This window comes from Micrasema longulum, unplaced genomic scaffold (genome assembly GCF_059751315.1).
Source record: "Micrasema longulum isolate JH-2025_06_02 unplaced genomic scaffold, ASM5975131v1 h1tg000698l, whole genome shotgun sequence".
In the NCBI taxonomy this organism is placed as follows: domain Eukaryota; kingdom Metazoa; phylum Arthropoda; class Insecta; order Trichoptera; family Brachycentridae; genus Micrasema; species Micrasema longulum.
The window spans coordinates 168,631-190,165 of NW_028277894.1; the positions used below are offsets into that span (position 1 = coordinate 168,631).

A 21,535-nucleotide genomic window follows, 5' to 3' on the forward strand; every position below is an offset into this window, starting at 1 on the left:
TTATCGGGAAAACTCTGTTAATATGTTTTCTGAATAAAGACTTCTGAATAACTCCAAAATAAAAGTTATAATTAGTTTTATTTTTAAAAGAAAAACAAGAAATACGAGATTTTCTCGTTCGTATAACTTATGTAACGAAACCAGTAAATCAAAAATCTACCACCCGCTTGGCCTTGCACTCGTCGCCATCGGTAGTTTGTCTGCCATACTAGCTACACAAGTATACCGGCTGTTTCTAATTGCAAGCTCCATTTATTTTCTTTCGAGGAATAAAATTATTCGTATTACATTTGAGGTCGAGTTGAAGATTGAAATATATTCATAGCGTAGCTTAGAACAGGCTTAATCTAAGAATATAAAATGAAATTTAACTAAAAAACTAAGCCCAACGAGAAACATTAATTGCAGAAATGTATTTTTTTTACAAATTAAAAAAACAGCGTAAACCAAAATTTATATACGAGTAAAAATTACGTTTAATGAAATTAGCTTATATACAGCTCCCCAGGGAGTTGAATCCAGTCCTTGTCTACAAAAATTTGGACAAACTCAAAATATTGTTGATAAATTACCTGGTCCATGAAGAAGTATAGAAATTGAAAAAATATCATTTTCAGGCGTTGCCTAGTATGTAGGTGAAATAATTCAATTAGATGAATCTCACCTGCATAAATAAATGTTTCAGCTCTTTAACTTCACAAACATCAACAGATGAAAGAATTGAAGGAATATAGATGTTCAAATATAGGCAGAATGGTGAATGTTACACAGTGTGTAAAGTGGCCACTTAAACCAGCCATTGACAGGTCATAAGCCCTGTAGATGCCTAGACTTCTATATTACCTTTTCTTAAATGTTCTTCATCTCTGTAGTAATATGTTAATGAAATTAGCATTGTAATAAATTACAATAAATTGTAGCTATGCAGAAAGCAGCCAGCCATAGAAAAGTGAAACTGAGATAATAGCACTTTTGCAAAAAGAGTGAATAATTAAATCTACACAACAGTTGGAATGTTTTTATACTTTGACAAATCATAATAAAGCTTAAATTCCTTTTATTATGATTTTAAGTCTGGCCGACCACACAACCCAATATGAGCATTTTGCAGAAAACAGCCAGCTCTAGTAAAGCTCTAATGTATGTTGTGTCATTATGTTTTGAACATATTATTTTTCATTTATATTAGTGTACTTAATTGTGTAAATCACTTAATTAATTCGTTATAATAAAAAGAATTTTGGTGTTTTTTTAAAAACCTGGTTGACTACTTTACCTAAAATATGTATTTTTCAAAAAACAGCCAGGGCTAATATCGAATGACACCTCATTCAAACAGTAAATGTTAGAGGTGACATTTTGTATTTCAAACGTATTTTTTATTACAGGTATTTTAAAATTAAAAATGAAAATGCTCGCGTATTAAAACACTTTAATTTATTTTTGAGAACTAGATTTCTGGAGGCATTAATCCTCCCATTTGTATTTATTGTGTCGGGTTTTTCTGGTGATCTAGGTGCTCTATACAAATTGACAAATGTCGTTTTTGTTTCACTATTTTTTAGAATCTGATTATTACAATTTTTTGTAACAAAACGGCCTGGCTGTTTTTAGCAGAACATAGAATTGACTTTACTTTATCCGATAACACCAAAATCTATTTTTTTTTAATTGTGGACTGGCTGTTTTTTGCATAACTACGTTCAATTGATGTCTACTTTACTCCACTTTATTAAATTATCTAAAACTAAACTAATTGGAAATAATAATGAACTTCGTAATGTTATCAAAGCTTAATTGAATATAAACTTCCAAACAATTGCCCGTGTCGACACTTAAATCTAGACGCTTTCAACTGACATGACACTGACGGTCAGGTATTCTATTCACTGAGCTCCGTAAAAAACGAATTCAGCCTATAAAATTAAAATATAAAAATAACAAAAATATATATTTCATGGATTTACATAAATTGTATTCGACATTTGCGGAATTCTCGTCTGTTGAATAGTTGGTAATTTTATTAATTGTCAAAGAAGCCCAGTGTCTCTGGATATGAACTGAACAAATAACTCGCGCTGTCTTTTCCCATCAAAATTGACCGTAGCAATACTCGGCACTCACAATAAAAAGACAATTAGCACGGACAATTCGTATCGATGATTTAATTAGCGAAATTGTAACAATTTTTTTTCTTTTTAAATCAAAAACTGTGTACCAAAAATGGAAAAAATTTAATGTACCAAGCCTATGTATGATTTTAAATATGTTATGTGCACTAACTATGGGGAACAGGAAATCAAAATGACACAAAGAGACTTCAAAAACACCACAAAAAAATATCGAAGTTAGTATGGTGTATGACCCCTTATCTAACGGTGACTAAAGAACTGTTCGAACCAACTAAACAATTACGACTTTCTTCTAACAGTCGATAGAAGAATGTTAAATAAGTTCATATTAGAAACACCGAATTCTGAATATTTTCCAAGTATGGCGAAGCTGATGCAATTTTATATCTTGGCTTTCAGTTTCCGTTGCCTATTTTAAAATATACCCATTGGTAAAACACGATCTATTACCGCAAAGTAATGCCGTGAATTCTCCGTTGAACTAATTTGAAAGAAGCCAAGCGGCATGGTGCTCAAGAGTTCCTTAAATCCGGTATTTTTTTCCACAAGGAAGATCAACTTGCTGCAAATGTCATATGGATAATTAAAAAAATATTTGAATTTCCATTTTCTTTATATGATATAGGTATCGTATTCAAAATGTATTCACAGACGTATTGTGCGGTATTAGCAGCTGTTAACCTTTTCTCGATGTAATTTAGCCATGTTTCAAATAAAAACATCCGTAAAAATACAAACTGATGGGTTGTTCCTGCAAATAATAATAATTATTCATTAAATAAATAGTGAATCATTATACAATTTGTTATAAAGAGCGTTCTTAAAAACTGCGCCTGTATGCATAAACGTCTATTGCGAACCTATTGAAGATACGTCGCATTTAATTTACTTTAAAACCTTCCAGTCTCCGCAAAGACGGCTTACTGACCAAAAGTTGGTGAAGGTGGATTTTTTTTAAATCTTAATAAAACAAGCAATAACACGACGAAATAACTCTGTCGTAGGAGCCATATTGTAATTTTATTGAGCGAGTGATTTGTTTTAAATGATTAGCGTACCTTGTTCTTAGAATTATGAAAAACACTTATCACAAATTAACACTTTCAGAGAATCGATGAAAATGAAATACAATGCGTCAGAACGACTACCTGATAATACGGATTTCTTTATTAAATACGTTGACTTCCAAGAAAGTAAAAGGAAGGATAGCATTTTCGTAAATTTATTAAATTTAAAGTTTTAAAAGGTTTGAACAAATATATTAAGTGTGTTAGAATGGAAACAATTTATTTTCAAAGAGACAAGTTGAAAACTCTCGAGGGGATTTCAGGTTTTTTTGCCACACAAATAACTGTAGCTTTCATTCACATGGACATCAAACTACTCTCTGAGCAAAAACCGGTTTATTATTTATTAAAATTCACGCGATTATATGAAATTCGATCAGCTTTGTATAAGAAACAAAAGAAGTTAATATAAATTTGTTCATTCACGTTGAACAAACAGATTTTCAGCAAAGCATAGAAATTATCCATTCCACTTGGCCCTTAATAAAGCGAAGTTTAGTAAATTTTTCGTTCATTTTATGAGTTGAAAATAATTAATTCAAAAGCAAAATCTGATAACGAAGTACGATTTTTATCAAAAAAATCTAAAAATGAAGTTAGTTTTCCCTTTAACTATAATAATGAGTCCAATTGGAATCATTTCGTCAAAAAATAAAATATAACGTCAGATTTGAATGACACTTGACAGTTGTATTATCCAAAGAGTCGACGGGGTGATTAAAATAACCACTCGTGAAATGATTTTCGGTTGGAATTGAAGAAATAGGGGCTGAAAAATAAATCATAACAGATGCACTACGTAGGTGTCTACTCAGTCGACGCCGGTACGAAAAGGAATGTTTTTTGCTTTCGGATTCGGATCAAAAGAATTTTCACGTACAAAAGAATTATTTAGTAGTGGAGGATTTAACAAAGGGTATCTCGTTATATTCAGCAAAGCATAATCCTGAAATTCAGTAATACCCATCGTTGGATTTGCGAGGGATTTTCAGTAATGATAAAATTAATTTTATTTTTTCAAACGAATACAAGGTTTAAGCTTTTAATTGTGTGATCTTCGAGGGATTTATTTTTTATGTTTCGACATATAATATTCAATATTTTTATTAATCACTCTAATAATTGTGTAAGGCCGTGTCGGTATCCTGCATCACTTTGGTCGAGACGGACTCTTATTAGATTTATTTATTTTATTAACATAAACGGCAAATCTGCCTTTTACATAAATTTACAATATTCAAATATTTGGTTTAAATATTAATAACAAAACACATGAATTACCTTTTACTCGAGATGTTATGTTCTTATGTTGCTTTGTACCGATTAATTGCGGTTTTTAGCTTTATGTATATTTTTGCCACGAGCATATTTACAGCTTTTAAAATCTTCAATTTATTAAATAAAAAAAAAAGATAGAAGCGTTGAAGTTTTTTTCATCTTTTACCGGGGCTGCATTTTCCGAGAATGCATATTGAAAAAAAAAAATTGAAAGACGTCTTTTTTGTGTGAAAAATAAGTTTTTTTTTGAATGTTTACAAATAAAATTTCTTTTTTATGGATCCGAATCAGACGATTTCCTTAAATTCCTTATAATTTTTTAACTATTTATTTCTTTTTACTGGATTTTTGGTAATACTTAAATAATATTAACAAACACTCAATGCGTTTTTGAAAATCGCATTTCTAAATGAAGTGTATCCCTGTTGGTGAGAAGAGCAGAATTTGACATTTGCGAAAAGAATTCAATGTTTGAAAATTAAGTCTTTAAAGTTTGGAATTCAACCATAAAGAAGTACCTAGGTACCTTATTATCAATGAAATGTTACACTATCTTTTTTAAGTTCATCCGAATGGTTTATACACGCTTTCACGAAACAACCAAGCTTTTTGGATTCAAATTAAATGCCAAATTCAAATTAAGAGCGTTCAGGCATGAGTAAAGTGTCATGATTTTAGAGGGTTCCGGGTGTACCTATGTGTATTCATAGGTTGATGGTTTTTCAAGGACACCGAACCTGTTTCTATGGTTATGTAAAAGCATATTGAAGTAAAGTTTTGTAAGTGTACTTAATATTGTTTAATCGTAAGAGGAAACGCGGTCCGAATTTTCTCCATTCAAACGTATTCTCGTGATTTCTCTCCGGATTATGGCACTTAAGTTGCTTAACACACCTTTAAATATAGAAAATTATTTAGATATTTACTACTAGCCTGTCTTTATTGTTTTGTTTTTTGAAAATATGTTTATTATGGGAACTAGAACCACCCAAAAACCCGTAAAAAACACAGTTTTATGTGTTGTCTTCGGGTAAAAATATAATTATATTTGAAAAACACAAAACGTTTCTATACAGAAGATTTTACTTTGATAATTTGTCTAAAAAAAACGAAATCGGTACAGTTTTCGAGGTGCGGAAAACAAGAACCAAACGTCGATTTTGTCTATTTTAACAAAAGGTCTGAAATTCAGATGTTTTTTTCACACAGTGTCGAAAAAGCATCTGCAAGACAGTGACAGGAAAAATATATTCGAATATCTGTTTATCGAAATTCTCTGTCCAACGTTTAGACAATTTATGTAAACTGAAACACAAAAATAATAATGTATGCGTACACGTGGTACATATCTAATTTTGGACTTAATACAATAATAATTGATGTTGAACTTTCAATAGTGTTCATTTTATCTTTATACAAATATGTACTCAAATCTAGCAATACCAAAGCAGTGGCGGGTTTCGCTCATTATATACAATGATTGATTGTGTCCAACAATAATTAGGAAACAAATAAAATTAAATTTTGCTACATTTGCGACATAATATCAGAAGGAACCATATGAAAATATAAGTTATTAATAAATAACATACTTTGTGAGTATGCAATAATCATAAAGCATCAGCACCCGATGGTGTACAGGGCACTGCGCCAGCAAAAAAACGTATCTAGATAATTTATTTCAGGAAGGTAAGGTATTCAGTCTTACACTTCAGGTGCCAGTCCGGGAAAAGTAAAATACATCACTGTATTTGATGTTCGTCTTCCCAGGAGTCGAATCTAGGATTTTTTTTAGCGTGGTAGGCAACGTGCCAACCACTACGCTACGAATTGGATGTTTCCCCTATAGATTTTATTTTTCCTGAATTTCCTGAAGAGTAGCCATCGAGCCAAAAACACTTGTACTATATTATGTTCTTCTGCAGCGTCCCAGTAAAAGAAACGACATAATATTCATCTTATAAAGGTGCGTACGTCACTGTATTGGCCTGCGCACTGTAATCAGCCTCTACTTCGAACTAAAAACATTCGTACAGGATTCTGGTAATATTTTGCCCAAAACACTATATTCTCTGTTCACTCGGACACAAACAGAAGATATGCAGGTTGTATGTTGCATAATATATTATGTTTTTCTGTATCGTCTCAGTAAAAGAAACAACATAATGTTCATTTTATATACCTCCCTAAAGGTACGTACGTCACTGTATTGGCCTGCGCACTATAATCAGTCTCTACTTCGAACTAAAAATACTTGTACAGGATTCTGGTAATAATTTACCCACAAAACTGTATTCTTTGTCCGCCCGGACACAGACAGAAGATATGTAGGTTGTGTGTTGCAAACTTTATTATGTTCTTCTGCATCGTCTCAGTAAAAGAAACAACATAATTTCTTACCAGTCTACGAATGGAAATTAAATAACACTAAAAAATCATTTCGTTAAATTATTTTTCGATAACTCTTGACCTATGTAAGTTAATGTTAGATAATATATATATATGCATTTTTTTTTTAAAAGGTCTCCGAGATTTGTTAATTTTTGTTTTAATTATGCTTATCTAAATGTATTTTTATCTCATAATCTTTAATTGTATCTATCCCAGAATGAGTTTGCTAACTCATGGGAATACAATTATGTTTTGTAAATTTTTGTATTTTGAAATAAAAATAAAAATAATAATAATAATGTTCATCTTATATACCTCCCTAAGGGTGCGTACGTCACTGTATTGGCCTGCCGCTGTAATCAGTCTCTACTTTGAACTAAAAAAAACACTGTTTAGTCGTAGAAAGTCAGTTGATGTTAACTCTAACTGATCATAGAAATGAAAGACAAGAGATACTTTAATCCACAAATTTCATAGCTTAGACCTGTCATTGGCTGGTTTGAGTGGCCACATCAGGATTTCTTTCAATTTTTCCATCTGTATTTGTAGACGAAAACCACATTAAACCTCTTTGGGAGTTATTAACATAAATGTATTGCAACAGAGATGAATAATGTACCATCAAGTATATATCGCACGTAGTGTCACGCTATTTCGTCTCCTGAATAATTTAATCTTTTTTGTATGTTTATACGCACTTACACTTCCAAAAATTTGACCTACGTTTTGTCGGGATGGATATTTCATGATATTGCATATTAAATAGTGTTTAATTCATTCGTTTTTATAAGAATTCGTTGTTTTAAAATTGTTATTGTGAAATTAAAACTATCAAGAAACGGCACAAAGAATTGTTTTGATTGGCTGCACGCTGACAGTACAAGAAGACTAACCAATAACAACTGATTTTGCGACCTATAGCGACCTCTGCACTGCGCGTGAGTAACTACTCTTGTCTCTACATTCGCATAATATAGTGCAGTACCAGCACGGCCGAGCCGGCTTCAAGCATCGGCTGCTATACCTACTTAGTTATCTACAATACTCATTATACATACGTTGGGTCCGTACTTAAATTTAGTGCAGGACTGGCAAAAAATATTACGGGTAATTTATTCAAAATTATTAAAATATAATAATTTTCGTTTTTAATTACTTTATTAATAAGATCTGATTTATTTATTTAACATAAATTACATAAGTAAATTTGGGAGATAAATATTAAAAAAATGGAAATCGATAAGAATGCACTTTATTACACAACCAAAGCCAAGGAACTTTTGAATATTCTCCACAAAGCTATTATTGATCCAGCTAACAAATTGACTAAGGAACAAATTTCTAAATTATCTCCTTAAACTACAGACCTTACTTGTACCATGATTGACGTCGGAGTGAAGGTGGGCATGCTGGAATGTAAATTAGTTACACACGAAAGCAAACTTGAAAAGCAACAGTCACAGTTGCCCTCGCAGACACTTCAACGAAAACCACTGGATAATAATATTTGTGATATGATTGCTGAAATGGATGAAAGAAAAATTCGTTCAAAAAATATTATTACGTATAATGTTCCTGAAAGTAATTCAAGGGTGAATACAGTTAGGATGACTGACGATATTGATAAAGTCAAGTCGACTATTCGTGATACCGATGTTGATGTTGAAATCGACAGACTCAAATTATACAGGTTTGGTCTTTTTTAAAAAAATAGGGTACGTCCGATGAAAATTGAGTTTCATTGTTCTACTCAAACAAGAAAAGTGTTTAAACTTATAATTAGAAATTAAACACTGATTTGAGTCTACTGAACACTTTATTTTATTTTTACATATATAAACATATAAAAATAAAACTTTGTGACAATTGTTTCGCCTTATTAGGGCAACAAATAACATTCGTTCGAAAATGCCCTAATAAGGCGAAACAATTGTCACAAAGTTTTTATTTTTATATGTTTATATTTGTAAAAATAAAATAAAGTGTTCAGTAGACTCAAATCAGTGTTTGATTTTTGATTATCAGTTTACATATGGAGTTCTACAAAATAAACACCAAATCAATCAATCAAGAAAAGTGTTATCCAAAAAAGGTAAACTCAAAAACGGATTAAAAGTAAATAATGATTTAATGTTTTTACAACGCAGTCAACTGACAGACCTTCGAAAAGAGCTGGAAACCAGAATTTCTGCTGGTGAAATCAATCTTACCATATAATACATAAATGTATCTCCTCAAATCATACGTAATACTCCAAAAAAATAAATACAAAACTGACATTATATTACCAAAATGTAAGAGGGGTCCGAACCAAGCTTCAAGAACTTACATCGTCTGCTTCTATACTACAGTTTGATATGTAGTACATCCGTACTGAAACATGGCTTGGTCCTGAAATTAAATCTTCGGAACTTGGTTTTCCTAACCATATATTTTTTTCGATTTGATCGAAACGTGAATACTAGTAACAAAACAAGAGGGGGCGGCATCGCTATAATTGTATCCAAGAAATACTCGTCTACTAAGTTATTCGCGAACAATTATTTGTGAAAGTGAAAACACAAAGTGATACTTCAATTATAGGAAGTGTTTATTTACCACCAAACTCTGAAATCGTTCATTACAAAAAGCATTTTGAAGATATAGAATTATCTTTATGAAGCATCCGAACATCAAAATTATATTAGGGGGTGATTATAATTTACCAAACCTTGACTGGGATAATGTGGAATCCTCAGTATGCTCTAGTCCAAATATATCTGAAGTTTAAGATATGGCACTATTTTTAGGTAATTTTGCAGTGTAATTTTGTTTTTAATACTAGTGGTCATATTCTAAATCTATTGATTTCAAATGTTGTTCCTATCTAAGTTGAAAGTAGTCTAAAAATATTTCTGCCTGTTGATAACTATCATCCACTTTTGGAGATAATAATATCTAGTAACTCAACAAACAATATAAAACATATGACTAGTTCACGCAACTTTTCTAAAGCTGACTATACTCAAATTCGTGACAAGCTTTAAAGTACAGATTGGTCGTTTTTTAATTCTCATGATGATATTAACATTAAGTGTGAAATGTTCTATGCTTTTATATATAATATCATTTATGAATTTGTTCCGTTAAAAACATATAAACCGTCTGAGTACCCCAAATGGATTTCGAAGGAACTAATTGAGATGGTGTGTAATAAAAATTTAGCACATAAAATGTACAAACAAACGCGGCATACTCCCGAATATACTAAATTTTAAAATGTTAGAAAAAAGTGTTCTTAACTATCAGTTGAATGTTATAATAAATATATTTGACAGGTTGAAAATTCAGTACGATCAAATAATATTTTTTTTGGAATCATGTTAAATCCTTAAAGAGTCATGATTCAAATATACCGATGTCCATGTCATATAATTCACAACATACGAACAATATGCAAGACACTGTTTATTTGTTTGCACGGTTTTTTTGGTGAAGTTTATGACGAAGCTCCAGATAGTAATTTACCATACTTTTCTCAAGAAGAATATCTAGACATAACGAATTGTAATATTTCTTTTTCAAATATAATTAGTAAAATAAAATCATTAGATATTCGTGAAACAGCTGATCCGGATAAGATTCCTCCTACTTTTTTTAATAATTGTGTACATGAATTGAATTTTCCATTAAAATATTTGTTTAATTTGTCATTGTCTGAATGCCCTTTTCCAAATCTATGAAAAATTAGTTATTTGACGCCAATATTTAAAAAAGGGTAACAAAAACAACTTAAAAAATTATAGACCTATTTCCATTCCAAAACTATTCGAAAGCCTTGTACTTGACAAAATAATTTCAAATAAGACATGCAATATCACCTGTTCAACATAGTTTTACTCTTGGCAAATCAATTTTGTCAAATTTGATTATTTACCAGAATGATATAATTAATGCTTTTAATCAAAAACGTCAAGAAAATTCAATTTTTACCGATTTGAGTAAAGCATTTGACAATGTTTGTCATAAAATGTTGGTTTAGAAGTTAGATTTGTTAGGAGTTACAGGGAATATGCTGAATTGGTTTCAAAGTTATTTAACTGGTAGATATACAATAGTGAAAGTTAATGATTTTATTTCACAGCCGTTTTTGGCGACCAGTGGTTTTAGGACCAATTTTGTTTAGTATTTTTGTAAATTACGTAATTGAAATTTTCGTAGATGTTAATATTCTACTGTTTGCTGATGACTTAAAAATATATATAAGATTATCAAAAATGAAACTGATTGTTTTACTCTTCAGGAGAATATTGTACAAGGATTGTACAAGGTGTAGTTAAAATAAACTTCTGTTAAATATAGGTAAATGTCAAAATATAACCTTTTGTAGATGTAAAAACCCGATTAAATTTACTTATTTGTTAAATAGTAAAGATTTGATAAGAGTGTCTCAAATAAAAGATCTAGGTATTTTTCTTGATGAGAAACTACAGTTTACTTTTCATATTAATAAAATCGCTAATGATGGAATGATGATGCTTGGATTTGTTTTGAGAGTAGCGTCGAATTTTAAAAATGTATTTACTGTTAAACAATTGTACTGCACTTTAGTAAGGAATAGACTTGAATACAATTCTTCAGTTTGGTCACCCTATTATGAAACTCATTTTCATGCCATTGAAAGGGTACAAAATAAATTCTTGCGCTTTATAAACAATAAATGAAAAATACCTCTTGAAGTCTTAAATTATAATTTTCTTAGAAGTGAAATGAGATTACTTGAATTGTCAGACGAAGGGTTATAGCTGATTTGTTATTCTTATTTAAAATAATGAAATCAATAATTGACAGCCCTGCTTTACTTGAATGTATTCAAATTTGTATACCTGGTAGGTGCACTAGAAGTACAAAATTATTTTATTGTAACAATTCTCGTACCAACTTCGAAATGCATTTACCTATATCCAAAACACATAGGCATGGAAATAGTTCGAAAAAATATTTGATATTTTCAATACTAACTCTGTTATTACATTAAAATGTAATCTCACTCGTTATTTTCTAGAAAAGAAATGAATTTATTTGAAAAAATATATTATTGAATTAATCTTTGTTTTCTTGGATACGTATTTTTGTAAATTTTTTATAAATACTGATAAAAAATGGCAAAAAAATATAAAAATAATAAAATAAAGGTGTCATTAGGATTATTTGAGCTTTCATGTTGATTCAAAAAACGTATTATTTAAAAAGTATTATTGTAGAATTATTTTTCTTTTTCATTATTACCTAACTAAATACTAGCCACTTTATGTTTACGTTAAATTATTCTCAATTTTACTTTGTTATATTTATATTGAGAACATTAGATTTTCTCACTTTAATTGTTATCTTTTATTTGTCATCTTGGATATTTTATGTTTCTTTTAAATGTTTTTGTGTTTTTTTTAAAAACATATTTTACTTTAACTAATGTGTTTAGTTTTAATTATTCAGTTGAATTAAATAGAAATATTTCATATTGTTTATTACACACTGAATTGTTTTCTGCTTTGATTATTGCTGTAAAACTTTTTATTGTAAAAGGTTCCTTGAACCGTTTGTAACGGACGGTTAGAAATATAAATAAAATATGCAATAATATAGTTAGGGCCCCCGGTATCTGTAGACTAAATGTTGGACCTACAATAAAGGATGAATATTCCACTTTCGGGTCTGATTTTAGCGATACCGGGGTACTATAGAGTAGAAATTTGTGTTACAGGCCCCAAAAAGGGCCTGAAGCTAGACGTTTGACCAATTATTGCCCTAAAATGGGATTTGCATTTTGTGTAAACGAGACAAAGGACTGCCTTAAATAAGGCATTTTTGTAAACGAGACTAATGGTTGCCATTCGAAAGGCATTTTTGTAATTGATGTGGCGCGTGCGGCGGCTCCCACCGAAGTGACCGAGGCGAGCGCCGGCACCTCCCTATATGCACTTAGGGGGAGGCGCGCCGGCCGGGAATAGTGGGAGCGGTATTTCCCCCCCCCCCACTCCCGTATTAGCCTAAAGCTTGGGTTTCCTAGGAAAACGGTGCCGATATCTTAACGGCCGTACGAACGGTGATGCGGTGAACGGCCGCCGAAACGGTGACTAGAGAGTGGTTTCCTAGGAAAACGTTTTCATATCTGGCGGCCACGGCAGCTTATCTGTCAAAAATATGCCCTAGAATGCGATCTGTCATATTTGTCGTTATTTATGAATAGTTTGTCACAGTTTTATTTAATTTTAAACATTTTCGAAGGCATGCGACCTTCTCGTGCACGAAAATTGTATTAAAAAAAGATTCAACTCTTTTTAAGATTTTTAAGACAGTGAATTCAAGGAGAAATACTGTTTTTCGAAGGAAAATATGAGGTGCATAATTACTCTAGTAAAACTCGATTTGGAAGGACACAAACGAGATGAGAAAATACCAGTAGAACTCCAGGGCCTATTTGCTATTCGGTACTGGGATAGTAATGAGGTATGTAATGAATAATAATTTTGGCAATATGTAAGTATCGTTTCTGTCAATTCATTTGACAATTTTAAATACGTAAATGTTTAATGCCTATAGATATTAACTTTTGATAAATCTTCCAGATTCAAGACGACTCTGCTGATATACACGAATTTAGTCACCAAACTATTTCAACATCAACATCAATTGGCATGAAAAACACCGGACTATATTATAATGAAGCCAGTGTCCAGAACAAATGTAGTTATATCCGGCTTATTTTGTATGAGAGGATTTCTTAAAGTTATAGGTGCAATAGATTTTTTTTTTTAAAATTTATTAAAATACAATATTAAATACAATTTTTTTCATTAATCAATTACATATATTTACATTATCGTTTCCCATTACGTAAAAGAAATAAACAATTCTTGTGTACATAATGGGGAGTGACGTCTTATAATAGATTATTTTAGAATAACATAAATAAATTACAAAAAAGATATTAACGATGTTTTCAATCAGTGTTACATAAAGAAGAATTATAGATGTAATTTTTTACTTCTTTCTTAAATATATTGTATTCCTGACTGTACTTTTTATTATCTTTGTTCATTTCATTAAAGAAAAATATTCCTCTGTAAGTATAATGATGTTGTGCAGTAGTTGTTTTTAATTAACTTAATCCATCACAATAGATCTTCACAGGTTGCAGTGACGTCAGGAGTTTGTATACAAGGCCTACTACACAATATCTTTGATATCCGATAATAATGCTATTAACAAAAAAGGCATTTGAATTGTTTCAAACGTATAAAATATTACTCCCTAGTTTACCTCACCCTTTAGATAATAGTAGAACTTTATTTTTCAAATTTGATCCTGTACTTACATTTAATTAAGTGTGTTTGCAATAATTGGATCAATTCAAAATAATCCCCATTTAAATGATTTCAGTATAATATTAGACGCTCAATTTCAACATTCGAAATTCATTAATGATCTTGAAAAAAAAACCTTGATCAAATTTGGGCACATGATATCATACAAAGTCCTATATCCAAGCAACATTCTAAAACAAAATGTATCCCTAGAGTTAAAAGTTTTTAATGAGAAAACAATTGGTGGGTTTAAAGTGCGTAGCGCTTAAAAATCCAGAACTGTTTGTAGAACCCGAGAGTACTCTAGATTTTAAAAGTATATTTTGTAGATGGTGGAAGATTGTAAATGGGTAAAGTGTATTTGAATTTCAGAGATTCAACAATCTTCACAAGGAACCCATTAGAGAAGATAGTGTAGATCATAAAAATTTTCTAAGAAACATGTCCCTTTGGTTAAAAACTTGGAGACTCTCAATACCTGAGAGTTAGTCTCTAGGTGTACAAAAATTTAAATCCCCCATTACTACATTGGATGCGTTTTCAATGTTGATCCTATATATATTTTCCATGCATAAAGTAGAATATTTACTCTTGAGTAAATTTCAAAACGATAACTTAGAAGCGAGGTTCGGCTGTTATCGTCAAACGAGTGGAGCTTATTATTGTATTATTTATTTGCAAGTCTTAGAGAGTGAGAGAAAGCTTTGATTTAAATGTGCTGTAATATTGCTGGAGTGGAGTGAGGTTTTGGTAGGTATGTGAATATGAGAGTTAGTGTATATGAGTGTGAGGGTGGGTTTGTGGAAAGGGTGAGTATGTGTTTGATACAAGTGGATAGAAACATCTTAAATTTATAATGTAAAAACAAATATATGATTTATAGTTAATATAATATATGTTTAGTCTCTCTGATTTGATGTTATATGTTAAACTTTTAAATAGTATTCCTTGAGTATGTTGGATTTATAAATAAATATTTGCAATTTGTAAAATATCATAATTACTTATAATCACATCTATATAATAACTAATTTTAGTTTATTTAATCCTGTAATTATTGTTATTAATATCAAACTAAATGGGATATGATAAGGTTTGCTGACGATATTGCTATGGTTGCTGAAAGTGAAGAAGAACTGCAAGAGCCCTTACAACTATGGAAAGCATTCTTCAAAATAACTACAGTATGAAGATAAATAAAGACAAAACAAAGCTACTGACTGTAGGCCGAATGCAACACCAGATGAGAGTAGTGATGTCGGGAATACCACTAAAGAACACCAAGGAGTTTCTCTACCTCGGGAGCAAAATAATGTGGGACGGTCGGTCTAATAGCAAGGTCGACAGCCGTATACATCAAGCTAGACTTGCATTTAATAAAAGGTCCAAAATAAAAGAATCAAATAATATAGACCTAAAACTAAGAATACTCCTAATCAAGACCTATTTATGGAGTATCTTGATGTATGGCTGCGAGACATGGTGCCTATCCGAAAGAGATAAACGGAGACTAGAGGCTTTTGAGATGTGGTCCTATAGAAGACTACTAGGAATTTCCTGGAGAGACCACATTACAAATGAGGAGGTTCTCCAAATAATCGAAGGTGGAAGGCACCTGCTCAGGACCTTGTCCGAAAGGCGAGCAAAATGGATCGGTCATGTAATACGTCAAGAAGGCCTGCATGTGCAATGGAGGGGATGACCGAGGGAACAAATTCTAGGAATGCCCACGCCGAGAGTACCTGGAGGACCTATTAGAGGACGTGCGCTGCTCATCATATGTTGACTTTAAATGAGCCGCACAAGACAGGGAGGAATGGAGGAGAAGAATGAAAGGAATTGCTGCCAGCCAATCCCAGGATTGAGACCAGAGAAGAAGAAGATCATACTCAAATAATTTTAAAAAATACATTACATAATAATTTATAAAATAAAAGGTGTATATTTTTGATTAAATAAAAATAATATATGCAATAACTACATTTTTATTTGTAACTGATCTTGGTGCGTTCTATTCCTTCACAGGGCCAATTTCTAGTGTTTTGGTGAACAAATCATGATATCCTGTAAACAGAAATAAGAGAAAGAAATATTTTTTTCTTTTATTTAGGAAACATTAAGTACTATTACATAGTTTTATAGTATGCAAAATTTTATGTAAATTATGTTTTTAATACCTCTTATGAATATAAACATTATTGTTATTCCATTTTGTATTATAATTTTATATGTATTCTTCTCCTTTTTGTAAATCATGAGAAATGGAGTTTATACTCACATAATATATTCTCTATTGCATAATATTTATGTAAATTTAAGATCATAATGAAAAATTCTCAAACGATAACGATACTAAAACGATTTCTTGTTTAGCATTAGGTCTTATACCCATATATATGTAACTCATATAATATTTGTACTTTTATACATATATGAACCAAACTTTTCTTCTTTAAATATCTCTTTGTAAAACAAAAGAACCAGAATTCACTTTACTTTATGTTTTCTTTAATATTCATTTATGAACTTGTAAATATTATAGTAACAATTTATACTGGAATATCAGAACTTAATATTGCTTACTATATATAAACTCTACAGATTTCTTCTGAAAAATTACAATCATTATACACTTACTTCTTACAGACACCATAATATATACTTATAACTTTCATAAGTAATAATATACATAACTAATTATTCTTTTCTCACTTAAAATTCTTATCTATTTTTTATTTTTTTGTCACATTTAATGTTTATATCTTTTTAATTTATGAAAACTTAATTGGTCTTTTTTTGTTAAAAAATTGTTGTTTTCAATACTTATTTTTTATTTAAAAAAAAAAAGAAATATTTGCGTTCTTATGATTTACCCAAATATTTAATAAAATAAAATAAATAAATAAACTACAAACTGTAAGTTCGAAACCAAAATGTCTTCAGCGTTTAACTAATAATTTATGTACCTCACAACACAGTATTGTATAACTTTTAATTCTTTAGGAATATCATCTGCTCCATATCATACAAGTATATGTCCAACCTCTTTGAATCATAATTAAATTCATTTTATTAGTCTGTCAAAATATAATATAGTATTTTACATAGTAACAACAAATATAAAGAATACATTTGTCATTACAAAGCAGACATTGTTATTAATTCATTATTACTCTATTATAGCTATGTAAGTACTCACCTAGAATTTGCATTCATAACTTACAAACCACAATACATTACTTATATTGACAGGCTGGAGAAAGTACAACATATTTTTTAAAACATTTGAATTTCTGATGCTTTCTTACATTTCGTGAGATTACTTAGCATTAGGTCTTATACGCATATATTATATGTAACTCATATAATATTTGTACTTTTCTACAAATATGAACCAAACTTTTCTTCTTTAAATATCTCTTTGTAAAACAAAAGAACCAGAATTCACTTTACTTTACGTTTTCTTTAATATACATATATAAACTTGTAATAATTGTAGTAACAATTTATACTGTAACATCAGAACTTAATTTTGCTTACTATATATAAACTGTACAGATTTCTTCTGAAAAATTTCAATTATTATACACTTACTTCTTACAGACACCATAATAGATACTTATAACTTTCATATGTAATAATATACATAACTACAAACTGTAAGTTCGGAACCAAAATGTCTTCAGCGTTTAATTAATAATTTATGTACCCCACAACACAGTATTGTATAACTTTTAACTCTTTAGGAATATCATCTGCTCCCTATCATACAAGTATATGTCCAACCTCTTTGAATCATAATTAAATTCATTTTATTAGTCTGTCAAAATATAATATAGTATTTTACATAGTAACAACAAACATAAAGAATACATTTGTCATTACAAAGCAGACATTGTAATCAATTCATTATTACTCTATTATAGCTATGTAAGTACTCACCTAGAATTTGCATCCATAATTTGGAATCCACAATACATTACTTATATTGACAGGCTGGAGAAAGTACAAAATATTTTTTTAATATATTTGAATTTCTGATGCTCTTTTACATTTCACTTGAAAGACTTTTATTCTTTCTTTTTTCACTGCTGGTTTTATGTTTTTAAACTTATTTGAATTACTTTTAGAATAGCATTTAAAAATAATATATTGCTTTTTTTACCATAATATGTTATTATTTTTTTAAGATTTTTTTTTTAATTAACTTAAATTTATTGTCTTTTTTTCTTTAAATATCTCTTTTTACAAAGAGATATTTAAAGAAGAAAATTTTGGTTCATATTTGTATAAAGAACTAATATTTTATGAGTTATATGTATATATATGAGTATAAGACCTAATGCTAAACACGAAATCATTTTAGTATAGCATACTTGAGGATTTTTCATTATAATCCTAAATTTACATAAATATTATGTAATAGAAAATATATTATGTGAGTATAAACTACATTTCTCATGATCTAAAAAACGGAGAAGAATACATATAAAATAATAATACAAAATGGAATTACAATAATGTGTACATTCATAAGAGGTATTTAAAACATAATTTGCATCCAGGTAAAAATAGTTTGCTCATATTTATTAGTACATTTTTGTTTATGATCAGTATTATTCTGGGAAGTGTTCATTTCAGGGGAGTGTCTGCCTTCCTGGAGGTGGATCTGGTGAGTCCGAAGTAAGTACTGCTGTGGGTGAAGGTAGATTTCAGAAAGTCTTGTCTCCCGTCTGTTCTACATTGTATGGCGTTCTGGAATGGTCTTCTGTGGCAGTCAGTAAATATAAATACGTGGCTCGTGTTGAGAAGTTCTTTGTGGATAAAGGTTTTCTTTGGACTGTGGTGGATGCCTGGTGTTTGTCTGATGTCTGCGAGTCTGAGTCGTAGGTCATTGACGAATGTCCCCTTGTCCTTGCATGTTGAGGCAGTGAAGAAATCGCTCGGGAGCCTAGTAATTTCTGCTGGCAAACATTTGAGTTCGACTCGCACAGCAAATCTAGTAGTACTATCGGGAGAGTATCTACCCTCTCACTACTCGTATCTTGATCTGCACTTGGGTGAAAATAATTTTGTAGTATGTACTTATTCTGAAAATAAAATTCACAATGAATATACAGGAAAGTTATTGCAACCTACCTTATGTATCTAAATAAGAACTTATTACTGGTGTTTATGGAGTTACTATAAAACTAGTTTGAACTTGTCTCAAATATAAATGGGAGCTCATTTACGTACCATATTATTTAATTGAATTCGGTGATAAGAATCCTGGAACAAATGTATTAATAAGTCCCAAATATGTCTACATTTAATCGTTTTTGTGTGCCATAAGTTTACTCATTAAAAACAATGTTTTGAGTATGTCCAAATGTTTGCAGACAGGCTGGATTTCCTCCCTAGGGAGTTATCTAGATCTAAATTTGTTGCAACAGAGAGGGAAAACATTTTCGAGAAGGGAATATGGAAGTATAGGCACTTACAGGGCTTATGCTCTGTCATAGGCTGGTTTAAGTAGGCATTTTACACATTGTAACATTCTCCATTCTGCCTATGTTTTAACATCACATTTCCTCAACTCTTCCATCTGTTTTCTTTTGTGAAGTAAAAGAGCTGAAACTTTTATCATTTGGGTGAGATTTATTCGCCTGAACCAACTCACCTACGACGCAAATTCAGTATTCCCTTCTCAAAAATGTTTTCCCTCTCAGTTGTAACAAAAATTGTTTATATTGGTGACTACTCTTTGGTGTTTGTAGCTTTCTAGAATAAATAAATGTAATAATTAATGCAGAAAAAATATTATAGTAATGTTTATACAAGAATTACATTGGTATACTTATTTGTATCCATCGACAAATTTGTTGTATTCATTTTATGTTCAAAGGGCATATTTTATTTAAAATTCATCAAACTAACTCTGTTAAGATTATGTTCCAGGCATTTTTCTTGGCTCTTTAATATTCATGGAGAACTCCTTATTTTAAATCACACCCATGTGACTTTTAATCTGAAATGTTGTGTGTTATTTCATAAAATGTCAACTTCAAAATAGGTTAGGATTTGGTAAGGTAACCTAATAAAAAGTTTGATAATGTCCTTACAAGACAAAATGCGTCACATTTTACACCCTTGTAAATAAAAAAAATAAAAGGATAATTGAATCCAATAAAAGCATTTTACTTTGGATACCTTACGAAATTTTAATATAGAATTCAACCAATTATCTGCAGACACCATAAATAGGTTAGGATTCCTTGGAATCTATTACGTATAAACAATGTTATAATAAATGTTTTGAATTAGAAAAATAACATTATGATAGATGCTTAGCTTTTTTCTTGTAGCTTATAAACATTTGCTCTGTTATTTTTATATGATTCTATTGTTATTTACATTTTAGTACATACCTGATATTTCAAGCGTTGTCCCGATATTTCTTCACGAACTTTGTTTCAACTCGACTTTTTAATAGTCTTTGCCCTTCCATTACATAAATCGTCATGATTTTTACAAAATTAATCAATATTTCGTCATTTTCAACATTCCGCACCACGTTTGCACTCATTTTGACAGCTAAACGGTCACCGCTTCGCGAGAAAAACCGTTCGAAAACAGTTCGCACCGCTGTGACGGCCGTCCTGCAAATGGCGGCACCGTTGCTTCGACGTTACGTTCACGGTCAACGCTCTCTAGGAAACCAGCGCCATTGATTTACATAGTCAACGTTTTAATGACGTCATCCGCCGTCCCGTGACGGCCGCTCTGTGACGGTACCGCTGTCTTAGGAAACCATAGCTTAACGCCGCCGCCGGTTCGGACGCAGGTAGCGGGAGTCCGCAACACGCCCTATCTAATGTGTATATTTTGTTATAATAAATATTGAGTTCGCCTCGAGACTTCACGTTAGTCAGATCATTTCATTTCATCACTCCGCCTGACCTCCCGCTCTACTACTGGATCTACACCTTGGACTTGACTATCGCTTCACCCCAGGACTACGACCCAGTATCTTCCACTGACCTACGCAGTGACACCGGACTTGAGAGGGATTTCGAGACTTCTTAACATTCGGGATTTACGACCCCGAGAGCGACGACGGCATCGAGACACGGCCAACACCTACCCCTTGCTACAGGATTGTGAAATATAGTCCAAACTGTTACTTGTACAGTACACCGTTAATTTAAAAATAAATACTTAAATCCAGCGCTTTTTTTATAGATTTGGACAAACTGAAAATATTATCCGAAGGACCTTTTAAAAAAGTATTTAAGGGTATCCAAGAGTTTGGAGAAGATTCCGTGAAAGCAATAAAACG

General features: G+C 31.0%; 1 protein-coding gene and 1 long non-coding RNA gene across 3 annotated transcripts in view; both read right to left on the reverse strand.

Annotated features, from left to right (window-relative positions):
* Window positions 1-21,535, reverse strand: part of LOC148279582 (serine/threonine-protein kinase 32A) — a 174,979-nt gene that overhangs the window by 147,327 nt on the left and 6,117 nt on the right. The gene's annotated exons all lie outside the window — the stretch shown is intronic.
* On the reverse strand, window positions 15,959-20,797 carry LOC148279584 (uncharacterized). Of its 2 annotated transcripts, XR_015822830.1 has the most exons (4): window positions 20,625-20,797; window positions 20,134-20,224; window positions 18,811-19,304; window positions 15,959-16,278 (listed from the first exon to the last, which is right to left on the reverse strand). It is a non-coding gene; the product is annotated as an uncharacterized LOC148279584 (long non-coding RNA). The 2 variants fall into 2 exon arrangements; XR_015822829.1 differs by lacking the exon at window positions 15,959-16,278 and having other exon boundaries at window positions 18,682-19,304.